This window comes from Podarcis gaigeae (genome assembly GCF_964106915.1).
Source record: "Podarcis gaigeae genome assembly, chromosome: 1".
Classification (NCBI taxonomy): Eukaryota; Metazoa; Chordata; class Lepidosauria; order Squamata; family Lacertidae; genus Podarcis; species Podarcis gaigeae.
This window is the reverse complement of record NC_139678.1, coordinates 115363798-115378000: the sequence shown is the minus strand read 5'-3', so window position 1 is coordinate 115378000 and position 14203 is coordinate 115363798. Positions and strand designations below refer to the sequence as shown.

General features: G+C 43.8%; 1 protein-coding gene across 4 annotated transcripts in view; it reads left to right on the top strand.

Moving 5' to 3' along the window:
* The window catches only part of HOXD3 (homeobox D3), a 51934-nt gene that overhangs the window by 23712 nt on the left and 14019 nt on the right, over positions 1–14203 (top strand). The window contains exons 1-2 of one of the 4 annotated variants that reach the window (XM_083711888.1): positions 8030–8552; positions 9544–12397. The exons of 2 other annotated variants lie outside the window; for them this stretch is intronic. The gene's annotated coding sequence lies outside the window, so the exon portion shown is untranslated. Of the gene's footprint in view, positions 1–8029; positions 8553–8982; positions 12398–14203 lie in introns of those variants that run through there. One more of the 4 variants, XM_083711887.1, reaches the window with a different exon arrangement.

The following is a 14203-nucleotide window of genomic DNA, read 5'->3' as shown; positions in this document are numbered from 1 at the left end:
TTGGGTTCATCTTATAATCGCATAGCCCAAGTTCTGAAGGCTTTCCTTGATTAGAAAAAGAGATGGGAGGGGAGAGAAGAAGAGAGATGGATGTGTCTAAATAATAGGACGAGAGGCACATATTTAATGTAGTGGATCATGGAAATCACGGCAGTTTGGCAGTTTCTTTTGTGCTTTTTCCCCACCAAAGTAACCAAGCAGGCATATTTGGAAGACAGTCCTTAGACGATCAGTAGGGCTTACTTTGAGGTATTTAGGATCGGGGTCTTAGAAGACTGTGTTCTTTTGTGTTGGGTCCTGGAGCCCCTTCTTTGTTCTCTCTCTCTCCTCTCTCTTTTTAGCTGAGTCTACTTCTCAGACTCTTACGGGGGCTCCCCTTGAATATCTGCCCGTCCGTGATATTAAAGATGGATATTCCTGCATTCACTGCGCGTCATTGTCTATGACAAAAAGCGCCCAGTTCATACATAGTGGAGACGTCTTCTTTTCTGACGCCTTCACGTTGAGAGGCTGAAAAGGTATTTTACTGAAGTTCGGGCTAAATTGTAGAAACAGGTTCATCCAGAGGACACGTTTTCCCCCCTTCGATTCGCCGTATTTCAGCCGGGAGGAATGACCTCTGAACCCTTAACCTCTTGGACCTGGAGTTCCCCTTCCTTTTCTGCTGGCACCGAAAAAAGTACCAAGAGAAAAACAGGGCTTGTTGTCAAGACCTAGCCTCAAATTTGGAGATCTAAACCCTAAAATCATTTTTTTAAAGGGGGGAAGCATCTTTCCTAACCCCAGATTTTCACTGTGCTCAGATTTCATCACGTCCCTTTCGAAATCTTCTTCTCAACAGAAGCTCTAGTTTAGATTGATTTAAAAACAGGGAAACCAACCATTGTTTACATATGGCCTGTGTTGAGTCATTTTGTCCCATGGAAGCGTGTTGTTTGGGAAAGAGAAGTCAACAACCCTAGCTTTCTTGCAGTCTAAAGCCCAAGGCAAGACTGCCTGAGCTTCGCGGGGCTTAGTAAACGTCTGGTCCCTGGGCACGGTGATTCTGAAGTAAATCCTGCGTTCAGTGGGGTATTCTCTAGTAACCGCGGAGAGTAATATCCTAGAAAGTAAGTAAGGTTGGTGGTGGTGAGGATAATCTGGGAAACGGGAGGGAAGGAGAAAATGGATTTCCTTTGTGTGTCTGCGCGTCTCTCCATCCTGAACACGTTTCACTAGGAAGTTCTGGTCCATCGGCTTTATTGGCCTGGATTTCTTCCTTAAACGTGTTCAGGATTGCGTTCGCGAATCCTTTGTATGTTTACTCAGAATTAGGTGTAACTGATTTCAATGGGGCTCAATCTATGGCAAATATGGCCACGCTGCCGCTGAAGGTTGGTTTAGCAAAGGGGAAGAGGCAGTAATGCTCCACTGCTTGCAAGGAAACAATCCCTATTAAACCCAGTGGAACTTGCTTCCGAGTAAACATGTTTCCAGTAGGGCTGTCAGTAGGACAAATTTGACTTCACAATGTAGCTCATCCATCCCCAACCCAAATGACGTGAACTGAAGAACGTGTGAAGAAGAAAGGGGTGGGGGCAGAACTCGGCCAAAGTCCTTTTGTAATGTAAATGTCCTCTGGACAAATGTTTGGTTCAAACTCTTAAAGTTGTGTTAGGGGGGAAAAAAACCCTTTGAGCTCTTTCTTCTTCTTCTTGAAGTCTTAAATCTTGGTCGCAGTGATGTTGGTCCACTCTTGAAAGAGAGTGATGGAAGTGGGAGAGTATCAAAGGGTTTCTGCTTGATGTAAACATTTGGCCAAAAATGATTTTAAAAGAAAACGACGCACACAACCTTACCATCCCATTCATTTCCTACAAACTCTTCTCACTTTTCTGGGGGTGAGTGGAGTTGTTGATGAAAGTAATTATAATGATGGTACTTGTTTTGAACTATGCAGAGATCGTCCTCCTACCACACTGAAGATTGTAGGGGAATCTTTTCTTTTCCCCTTGGAGACACAAAATTGTATATTATTACCATGACCTCTGTGATTAAGCTGCGTTGTCTCTACGGCAGTTGTGACCCTGAGATGTTTTCTAGACTTTGCCAATTTTTTTTGCTGCCTCTGATTAAAGAACTATTTATACAAATTGTTTTCCGTCTAAGTCCTTTTTAAGCATACATGTTTGACACGCACATACCGAAATAAATACTGGTATTCTATTGTACCTCGATCAAAAAAGCTTTGAATTGATAGCGACCCAAGAGAGGTGTGCTATCTTCTAATATCCTCCCTTGACATGTTTGCCATCTCATAGTAGAACTCTACAAACAGTAGTTAATGAAGTATGCAGGAAGAACCTATCTTATCCTATCCTGTATTGAGAAGTAAGTATCGCTGATTTCAATAGGGCTCATTTCCAAGTAAGGGTTCAAAGGCTTGCTGCCTTACATTGGAAACCCAATTATGTTTATATTAAACCCACTGGGTTCCACAGGCTTGCTTTCAAGTAAGTTTGCACAGGACCTTTTATAGTTCAGCCCAAGCATATTGACTCAGAAGTAAATTTCACTAATCCCAGCTGCAGTTGCTTCCAAATAAATTTATTTAGGGACACAGTCAGATTTGGAATGAAACCTCACTGTTTTCAGTGGAGATTATGGCTGATTAATTGTGGGTAGGGAGGGGGGGCATGTGTATCAAAAGCTGTGGCAACTGCCATTTACATTTAAATGTATTTATTTTACATATTTCTATCCCGCCTTTCAGCCAAGCTCCCAGGATGGTTTACAAAAATAGGAGAAAGGAAGGGGGAAAATAAAAATATATAATAGGTGACAGACAGCATGTTAAAATAGGCTGTGACTTTGCCTCCTTTCACTCTCTTTCCTAAGCCTTTAATATTATCAGATATATTTGACAGTATCCTACTTATTTCAGTGGGACTTACTTCCAAGTTTTCGCCATGATCCCAAAAAACTTGTAACTAATTCCTTAGGTGCATATGCAGCTTGGGTGGCCTTTCTCAGACAGCAGGCCCTCCTCCAATCTCATAACAAGCTGATAGGGATTTTGAAAGCATTTTGTGTGTGTTTGTATGCAAACTCTCCCAACTTAAAAACAGTAATTTCCCTCCAGCTCAACAAAGCACCTAGGTGAGATTAATTAAGCTCTTTGGATCTGGTCCAGTGTATTGAAGATTAGAGTGCCAATTATTGCTAAACCCTTTTAGTCAATTTTTAGGGCGTCAAGTCTCAGTCTGAAAACCCATACTCACTTACCTTACTTCTGAGTATAGTGGGTGGGTGGTTGTATTCCCGGTATGGATATACTGTAAGGCACACAAGTAGCTGTAAGGGTAGCCTAATATCATTATTAAATGTCACAGGTGGGAGCCTGAGGATGAAAGGTGATGGTATCCCTAAGGCCTCCTGATGAGCTCATGGCTGATACAAGCTTTGAATACTATGGTACATTGCTCTACACACCACATCTCATATTTGATTGGCAAAAGATGCAAACACACTCCCTCAGACTTAAAAAGTTTGCCTTCCCTGCTCTCAGGTGAATTGCTTCCCAGAAATGCAATCCTATACTGTAGATGTCTTTTTAGAGGTAAGTTCCACTGGGTTCATTTGTACATACTCCCAGGTAACTGGGTAGTGGATGTGTTATAAGTAATGGATTTTAATAGGTGTTTTTTCCAGCTGAAAATCCAATGCCTGCTTACTTGGAACATATGTTTAATTGAACACCACTGAACTCACTTGCTTGAGAGTAAACACACACACAGAATTTGGATATTAGAATTCTAGCAAAATTAACTAATAAGTGGAATTTACTTTCTAGCTGGTTTTTTTGGACTGCAACTTTAGACAAGAATCCACAAAACTGAGATGTAACCTACATGTCGCTGAAAAGTACGGCAGAACTCACCTTGGCTTTAATGGTTTTAACAGTTTTAATGGTGCTGAGTCTCACTCAGTTGATGAATGGAGTAGTTCCAGAATTAATGTGGCTTAATAATGTGCTGGCAACACAGGAGTCACAATCAAAAATGGAGGCCTTCAACACATTGATATCAATTGCCTTCTGTTGTACTTAAGAGCACAATAATAGCTGATCAGACCAAAGCCCCACCGAGTCCAGTGTCCTGTCCTCAGAGTGACCAACCAGAGGCTTATGGGAAGCCCACTGATAGGACCTGGTTGCATCAGCACTCTCCCCACTTGAGATTCCCAGCAACTAGTATTCAGAGGCATACCTGCTCTGACACGATAGTACATAGCCCATGGCCATCTTGACTAGTAGCCACTGATAGCCTTATCCCACATTATTGTTGCTGTGTTAACTGATAGAAGGTAAGGTCAATTGGACCCATCATACATGTTTCTGTGTGATATGTGGTATTACTATATAGCAGGGTTTCCCAAACATGGGTCTCCAGCTGCTTTTGGACTACAACACCCATCATCCCTAGCTAGCAAGACCAGTGGTCTGGGATGATGGGAATTGTAGTCCAAAACAGCTGGAGACCCAAGTTTGGGAAAGCCTGCTGTATATGAATCAGAATCATTCTGTGGAGGAATAACCGCCAAAACTTGAAGTCCACACTCTGCAGATAGAAACAGGCCTCCCCCTTTTTTTGTTCCTAGGAACCTATTATCTTATATTCCTTAGGAATCAATCTGTAGACGACTTGAGCACTCAGAAAGTTCCTGTACACTTCTAACATGAATGGCTCCTCCTTCCTTCCGACATAAACACCCCTGACAGCAATAAAGCATTTATCTGTCTAGGAGGTCGATGGCGCTATTTTTATCGGATATATTTTGATTTGTTTCCCCCTCGCTCCCCCGCCTTCTTCCCCCTTTTACACATGTTGACTTGTCTTCTCTTGGAAGAGCAGCCAAAACTGGAGTCGAAAACCAAATCATCCAGCCTGGAAGAATGAAAACAAGAAACCCCCATCCATGTATTGGAGCGAAGTATGATCCCCCCCCCCCCCTTTAGACAGGAGAGACTGATGAGGGATCGTTGTGTGTTTGTTTGTCAGCGCACCGCCACAGCCACGAGTGGTAAAGATTCAGGACACAAATTTACGCTGAAGGCTTCTCAGCTGCCTTGTGCTCTTCCCGTTGCCATCAATTCCAGTTTGTATATTGCCTCGCCGCTAGTCCTTATGGTGCGGAAGCGGGGCGGGGCGGGGCTGGGGGGGGGAGAGGCAGGATCCAGAACAAATCCTCTCTACAGTATAGTAAACAGGGACTTTTCAATGGAGCGCCTCAAGTAGCTTCCATCGGCCATGTTTGCCAAAGCTCCCCCCACCCCCGATTTCTTTTATTTTCTTTCGTGCGTGTGTGTGTGTCAGGAAGATGGTGGTAGTGGAGGAGGTGGAGGAGGAGGTGGAGGAGAGGGTTAAATCTAAGCATGTAGACCCAAATCATCTTTTGCTAGGGAAGAGTCACAGCAGACAGCCTCTCAAAGTGCAAGGAAGATGATAAGAATAGATTTTTCTCCAAGTCCTGACCACGTGATGGGCGAAATAATTAATTCAGCGCGTCCCTTAAGAAACACGGAGTCGTCATTAATCTGCCAAGCAAAGGACTCTATCAGACTTGAAAACTGAAGAGATCCCAAGAATATAATATACAAAGGGGCGCAGGCTCTTTCTATGCACACCTAGCTCTTTGGCTACAGCCGAAGGGGGGGAAATTACCAATAATAAAAGAAAGAAAGAAAGCGGAGCTTGGTAGGTACACATTTTCTTTCTTTCCTTTTATATTTCGAAATCCTTAATGAACTTAGCTGTCAAATGTTTGACAAATAGGGGCCCTTCTCCTCCTGATTTGCAACTCTTCCCTAGTCAGAAGCTGTAGTAGGCATATGGGGGGGGGGGGAGAGACACCCCAATGTTTACTCTTTATTATGATATATTCTGGTACTGAATAAGGAAAGGATCTTTCTATGTTCCACAGCAGAAGAGAAAGAGAGAGGAGAGAGAGAGAGAGAGAGAGAGAGAGAGAGAGAGAGAGAGAGAGAGAGAGAGAAGGGAGGTCTGGCCAAAAGCTGCTTGTGTGGGGAAATGGGTGAAGATTTACTGGTTGTTTATATCTTACTGGGAACAAAGATAGCTGTCAGGGCATCTGCTGCCCCATTCTTAAATGGTGAGAAAAGGCCCTGATCTTCTTTTCAAGCGAGGGTCGTAAATTTTTCCCCCCTTTGCGTCATAATAGAAGGCTATAAAACGGAGTTGAAATTTTACCCAAGGCAGACTTTAACCAAGAGATAATGAATTCTAAGGGCACTCCACCGCCGCCACCCTCCCGACCCGGTTAGGCTATACACTATGGTGCCGTCACACAAAGACGTGGGTGATTTCAGATGTTCCGTTCGGCATTATATTTGTGGGGAGGGATGGCGTTCTGGAACCACTGAGGGGTGGGATACCTGAAGATGGGGACAGTCCCACTGGAGTCGGCATTGAATATTTTGTAGAAGACACCCAGCCAGTCTGGGTTTTGTTTTGTTTTGGGTGGCGGGGAAAAGACTCGCTTTAGCAAGTGGGAATTTTGAACTGCAGTGCGTGTGTCTGTCTATGCATTTGTGTGTGTACACATAGATAGAACCATACACGCAAATACATAGGCACACATACATATATGGGTGTGTATATCACAAAGCCAAGAGCTATCTTCCTAAGCCTTTGGCTCTTTGAAAATGCTTTGTTTTGTTTCTGGCCAGCGGTGTGGTCTTTCTTGCGTTACTTGGAGAGCTTGTGTAATAATAATAATAATAATAATAATAATAATAATAATAATAATAATAATACATATTTTTATTACTTCTGCTATGTGTCAGGACAAAGACAGAGTTTCCTGCGTTGTGAATTATACATTCAAACAATAACACATTGATTCAGTTATTCAAAGATGACAAATGCTTTTGGTTTGGGATAGTGACTTAAGAATCAGATTTGCTCTTTCCGAATTTGTCCGCGCACACACACACACGAGCAAAGTTTATATATATCTTTCTGGTTTGTCCCAGAAAGAATCCCAAACTACACAGGAGACAGAGCAAGAGACACAGACACAGAGAGGGGGAGAGGCAAAGAAACCCGAACCTAAACGGAAAAGGCCCTTTAATGATAACGCTGATTCCTGCGTATCGCCCAGTATATTTTATCAGTTTGACAATTGCCGGGTTTATTGTTATAAATCATCGTAAGTAATTCCTGGAAGGGTGCGATGCTGATCGCCTGCGTTTGTGTGTGTGTGTGATGGAGGGGTGGTACGACGTGGAAGGGGGAGAAAGAGAAAGAAGGAGGCCCAGCAAGGACTGTAAATCTTTCCATTTTATTGCTCTATGAACATATGTTTGGACTGAAAAAGCCTTAGATCCTTTACGGAGGCACATCTCGGCCAAACTGGGAGTCCCCCTCACCTCCCGCCCTCTCGGTGAGCTTCACACTTGGCTTGCAGCGTTTTCAGCCTTAATTTCGTAGGGTTGTTGCTGGCTTGTTTGTTTTAGCCGCATAATTTATAGGTGGCCCTTCTGGAAGGTGCGATCTCCACCCCACCCCACCCCCCTGAAAATATTTAGAAGTCGCTTCTCCCGCTTCTTCTTCAGCATCCTTATTCCTTTTGTCTCTGCTTGATTTTGTTAGTATGCGTTTCTCAGGTTAAATTATTTTTGGAACCAGCTTTTATTTCCGACGCCGACAGGTTTTACAGCTAGACGAAGAGACATCTGACAGGAAAAAGTAGAGGGCTCCCAATTCAGCTCATACGCTTCGTTCCCACTGGAACCATCAATGGGATGCAATCCTGAGTACCTGGGATTTACCTGGAATTATGTCTCACATTCAGGAGCTTACTCCCCTGTGAGCATGCATGTAGTCAGACTCCAGAAATGCATAAAACGCGGCTGGATCCTGTGCCCGCAGGTTTTAAGTGACAGCAGATTCTTGAATATGAGTTTCTGCTTGAGCTTTGATAACAGGACTACAGTTTATCTCCTCTTCCACCAGTGTGTGTGGTGTGTGTGTGTGTTTGTGTTTAAAAAAAGACTGGTTTGCAAAGTCAGGATAAAGCAGAGTAATTTAGATAAATGCTACCACACACTTATGGTGCGTATTGTAAGGTAATACATTACTGTCAAGTTCCCCATGCTTTGGATGGTAATGAAATCTTAGGAGATTCTAGATTAGGTTGGGCGCTTTTATAGCTCCAAGTTACTTTTAGAGACACTAGACAAAAGAGCTGTAATAGTAATCATCATCATCGTCATCATCATCATCATAGTAACAACAACAACGCTGCGCAATAATCTGACTTGCTTCGGACATTATTTGTGTGACAAACTCGCGAGATGGTTGTATCTGAAGAAGGTTTCTACACAGACATAAATAGAAGCGAGAGTTAGGACAGAGTAGGACAGAGATCAGATGCTTCCCCAACACCAGGAGCTCTTTATTAAGCCATGAAGACAAGGTTGATCTTCAACCTTCATCGTAGACCAAACCCAACTTTGCCGAATTTGTTTGTCCCCTACAACAACAAGAAAGGTGAAAAGAACGAGATTATTCTATACAATGGAAGGGTAACTAGGACAGAATTACAGCCACCCTCTATCGTCAGTGGATTTTACAGAAATAGCAAAGCAAGGCAAGCCCACACATCTTCCTTCATTATGAAACTATAATAATTATTTTGAGGAGCAATGGGGGACAAGCCCCACCCCTACTATTAACATGAGGCTCACCCCCCCCCCCCCGCAATTCGTTTTGATCGCGGGTTATTATACCCTATAGAGATCCTGGAGCCAAATTTGCTGTGATGTTGGTTCAACTTGCCGCGAATATCCGACAAGGTCTGCAAACCCCCTCCCCAGCCTCAACCCCAATCTCTCCCTCCCTCCCTCCCGCCGCCGCCCCCCACGCCCGCTCCTCCTCATCACCATCCCTACCTACTCTGTGAAATAGTTTGCTAAGGTGATGAAGCCAATGTGGATTTCTAAAGAGGGCTCTGAAAACTACGCTGTGTGTGTGATGCCCCTGGGCACTTGGACGGTGAATGGACACCTTGACTAGAGCAGGTTATTACGACTCGCTCCCCGCCCCACCTAGGAAGGTTTGTGGGTGCCTTTGGCCCTGTGGGTTAGCCCACCCCAGCTCCGCAGCCACCTAGACCGAGGATACATGGGGGAGGATTTACAGAGGATAACCCGAGTGAAAGTTCCAGCCTTAATCAGAACCATCTCCTCTCTCAGGATCACGTGAACAAATATGCTTATATTTTAAGGCAGCGCCTGTATTTCTTATTACCGAAGGCTTCTTCGGCGGCTCTTTTTTTTTTTAAAGATAATATATATATGTAGCTATAATTGAAAAGATGATGCGTATGTGGCCTCATCGCTTGTTATTTACAAACAAAGCAAAACGATAAGCTTGACCTGCTGGCTTTATTTTTTTATTCCATGGGGTTGATTGTGAAGGATTTCCGAAATTATTATTAAACCTAACGAACTCAGAATCCATTCGCCCTCTTTTATTGGAGCTGCTGCAATCTTGGCTTGCTCTTGAAAAAAAAATATTCTACCGGGAATACTGGTCTATGGAAATGCTCGAGCAGACCCGCAAGATCAGGTTTAGGAGTGTATTGTCTGCAGAACAAAGGAGGAAGGATATATCTTCCAAGCTGAAAGCGCGCAATTTCTGACCGAAGAGGACAGTTTTAGGATACAGGTAAGCGACTGCATGAGCTTGAACAAAGATGGAATCCTGAATCCCAGATCCCCTTTTTTTCTGCCCGCCCCCCACTCCCCACCACCAAGGTAATGGGAGATGAAATAGAACGTGCTAGTAGTCTATAGAACTATATATATGCATGTATAGACGTAATAATATGTTTTGTTGTTGTGGAGGCTGTAGTAGTAGTAGTAAACTTAGGGCTTTTCTGCGTTGCATTTCCCCAACCCAAGACATCAAGTGCTGGGGTGACCTGGAAGTGGGGGGAAAGAGGATTTTCCATTAGGCACTTCAAAGGAAGACATATATTTGTGTTCAAACAAGAAACCAAAAAGTAACAGTTTGGGTTAGGATTCATGACCTATGGCAAGCATCCTATGTATTTCAATGGCTCTAGACTGCTCTGTTAGCCTCGGACTGCCAGACTTAATGGAATTCTCTCTCATTCACTATGTGTGTGTATATACACATGCATATATATATATATATAATATTCTAAACACAACTAGTGGAAATCGTGTCACTGCCTATTGCTTCTGGTGGCTCTTTCTGGAAACGTTGACTCGCCCTTCATACTTCGCGTTTGTTTTACAATGAATCTGCCACCTTCTCTGAATTGTTCCCTCCCGCAAGAAACAAACAAAAGCAAAATGCTGGGGGGTGGGGGTGGGGAACCACTTCTTTGTCATACTTCTGAAATATTTTTCATGGCTCCATCTACAGCGGCGTTTCCTAGGGTCTGGGTATCTGCCTGTGTGTATGAACCACCCCATAATCGAAATAAGTAAGAGCTACAACTCATCCGAGTTAGGCGCAACCAATCCCACATATAGTAACAAACAGTGCAGCCGCATCTGCGCCGCCTGTTTACTCGGAAGTAAATCCCACTGAATTCAACGGGACTTACTCCCTAGGTGCCTTTGGGACTGCAACACAGGTGTACTGAGCTCTGTGCTGGACCGCGGCCAATTGCCATCAAGCAGGGATCACATTATTAAAAATATCGAGTGGGTAGATAGCTCATTTGTCTTTTACTCCGTTTCTTTATATCCAAAGAAACTCGATCCTGTTTAAAATCAGGGGCCTTAAAAGCCACTCCGGTTTAAATCCACTTTGAGAGCAATCTTGCACATTGAACTCAATGCAGATCACTCCCAGGTAAGTAAGGAAAGGATCGCTGTCTTTCTTGGATTTCAGTCTAGATGATTTCAGTGGGAATTTACAGCTAGCACTGCGAATAGCATCCCGGTATTCTTGAATCCACAGCATTTTTACCTGGAATAATCGAACTGATTTCAATGAAAACTTGCTGCATCGTAAGCGTGCAGCGTTCTGCTCATGCAGTCCAGTCTTAATGGACGTTCACTTAGAAGTTAAGTCCAACTAAGTTCAGTGGGACTTGCTCCCTAGGAAGTAATGCATAGCTTTCAGCTCATCGTATGATCATGTAGAAAAGGAATGAATAGACACATGATCTTTATGTCGCTCCCCCACGCAAGTTTCCACCACTCCGCACATCCTACACATAGTGTTAATTCGTATTATTTTCGCTAAACAATGGAAAGGGGAAGCAAGCAGCACTTTGGTAAATGTTCTGCGCTGGTCTCTATCAGAAGAGGTTTCGAAGCAAGCGACTTTCCCACACCCACCCCCGCCCCATTCCACGCACCTTTAGAGTCCCTTTTGCCTCCAAGCTGCGGGCCTGACAAGTTAGTTCGCTGAATCCAATTACGACAAGCGGCATTTCATTTCCTTACGCGGCGGAGGAGTCTCCTGCTTGGAACTTCACCTAAAATTTCAATCGTTTCTCTCTATTTTGGAGTGGGGGAGCGCTGGGGAATCCTCAGAGATCGGCCCTGGGGTCTCAGCAAATCCCTGACAGCCCTTGGGGGAGAGCTCAGGCTTGAGGTCTCTGTTTCTGGAAGCCGCTTCTGCTCAGGAGGCGCCCAAGGCTGCGGCAGAAAACAGGAAACTCGGGCGACAGTTTGCGCATCAAAACAAACCCCAAACTAGCATGTTAAACATTTGCTTTGGCTTACTCTTTCTTTGTTTTTTTGTTAAAGAGAGAGAGAGAGAGAGATTCCCATCAGCATCTTTCTGCGTTGTCTTATTGCTGCTGTAGAAGGATTCAGAAGTCGATAATTAATTAGACACAAAATGAAAACTTACCACGTTAATCAACAGCGGGTAACAATGTCTGTGCCTTTTTTTGTATATGCAAATAATGATCCTTCAGCTCAGGGGCTTCTCTGATGCTGACCACACTCCCCCTTCAACTTAAGCTTTCTTCTTATACTGTACACACGCACAGAGGCACTGCTTATTTCTAATGAACTGCGTTTTGAAAGGGGTTAGGGCGAAAAAAATAAATAAAACCACTTAAAGTTGACGTCCGCCCACGTGGATGTATTATATAAGACGTTTGCTGGGCACAGGCCTTGGAAAACCGAAGATCTGGTTAGAGCATCGTGTGTGACCAGCCAGCTCCACTTCCTCACAAACTCCACTTTGTCGGCATAAATTAGAGGTGGCTCGGGGAAAGAGGGAAGGAAGGGGCTGCTTTGCTTCCCAGTTGGGCTTGGAGAGGGATAAGAGAAGAAAAGTTGGAATCTCGATTCCTTGCCAGCTCTTGGAGGGGGCTTCCGCTGGTTGTTCATTAAGTGGTGAGTTATTGCTATACAAGCCAAAGGTCATTTCAAAGGCTTATGCTTGTTAGATATTTCTCTTTATAATGACCCAGGCTTCATCGAGGAGGGATTCCCCACCGCCTGCCCACTTGCCCTACCGACTAGCTCTGTTAATGTTCTTCAAAGTTCTTAGTTGGCAGATTTCCGATGCGAAATGGTAACGGTAGCCCCAAATTAATGGCGCGAGCTGGTTTTCTGGGGAGGGAGGGTAGGTAAATCACTCCTTAGCATCAGCAAAATAATAATAATAATAATAATAATAATAATAATAATAATAATAATAATAATAATAATAATAATAATCTGGCTGCGTCTTGCATGGAGCAGCCCTCGTGTGAAAAGTGCAGAAGGGCTGTTAAGATTCTGGAAGGGGTGTGTGATGGCCGGGCTTTTCTCCCTGTGACATACCCAAGCTCACTACATCCATACATAATGCATGAGCCTCGGGTTATGGCGCGGGGGTCTCCCTGCTAGCTTTCCATTCTTACGCCTGATGCATATGGCTTTCTGGGGCGCGGGGTGTACTGGCGCTGGAGTACACCAAACCCGCTTTTTGTGGGTGCTTGTAAAGTTCCTGCTCACAACAACTACAATTTTGGGGGAGGTATTTCTTCTCCATTCTCAGCCGGGCACATAGAGATGCTATGGAGCCCTGTGCATGTGTGCGTGTGAAAAAGATTCTGAAAGTTTGAGTTCAGGGCTTCTGCAATTCCTTATTTCCCCAAATGGTTAAATATTAAGGGGGGGGGGGAGAGAAAAGCATGCATGTGTGCATGGATGCGTGTGACTCTGATTCTGTGTAGATTTGCACACAGAGTATATCCCAAGCTCAGAAAGTTGCCCCAGCACTTTGGGTATAATATTTCAATAAAAAGAAAGTTAGACATCATTTTTAACAAAGAAAAAGAAACCCGCTTAAAACCGTAAAGTCAAAGAGGACAGCAGCCCCTCTGCGCACCTATCTGGGAGCATGTCCTATTGCATTATACATGTATTAGCTCTGCCTAATATATACATTATTTATGATGCCCCTGGTTAAAAACGCGACGGGGGGGGGATCCACTGAGTTTTCCCCTTTGTTCCAGGTACATCTCCACGTTTTTTCCAAAGGAATCTGAAGATCCTATCAAAAGTGTTACAGATAAAATACAGTACAAGAAAAAACGTAACTGTGGTGAGTGTTTGTTTTTTTAAAAATATGGTTTCGGCTACATTTGTTACTTTTCCTTCTCCACGTGAGGTTTACCAGTAGATGATGGATTTTAAATGGAGCAGGAAGCGTGTATTTGTGTGTGTGTGTGGGGGGGGGAAAATCCTGGCAGTTCATCCCCCTAGGAGCACTAATACACATGATATAATGTAACTGACAATCGATTTTCAAAAAAATAAATAAATATTGTTAATATTCAGTGGCCTCAAACAAATACTTGGAGTACATAGATAAAAGGTTATTGCCACGGAGGTTATTTTGTTTTGCCTAAGCAGAATTGATATCCTATCATGCCGCTTCAGTAGATCATTATTAAAGATGGTGGTGGGCTAGGAAAAGCCTTTGATGAAGCTGTGCCACAAGGGTCCTGCTCGGTCCCCCAAAACGCAGATGCCAGCGACCGTCTAAGGACATGAAACCAAAGGCTGGAGGAAAATGTAGTCATGATTCCGCACTAGCTAAGCATTTCAGATATCTGCCGTTGAAACCTGTTGGGTTTTAACGTGCTCCTTTTTTTAATGGATCATGCCCCGTTCCCCCAACTCGAGGTTTACTACACAGTTACGCTCGAA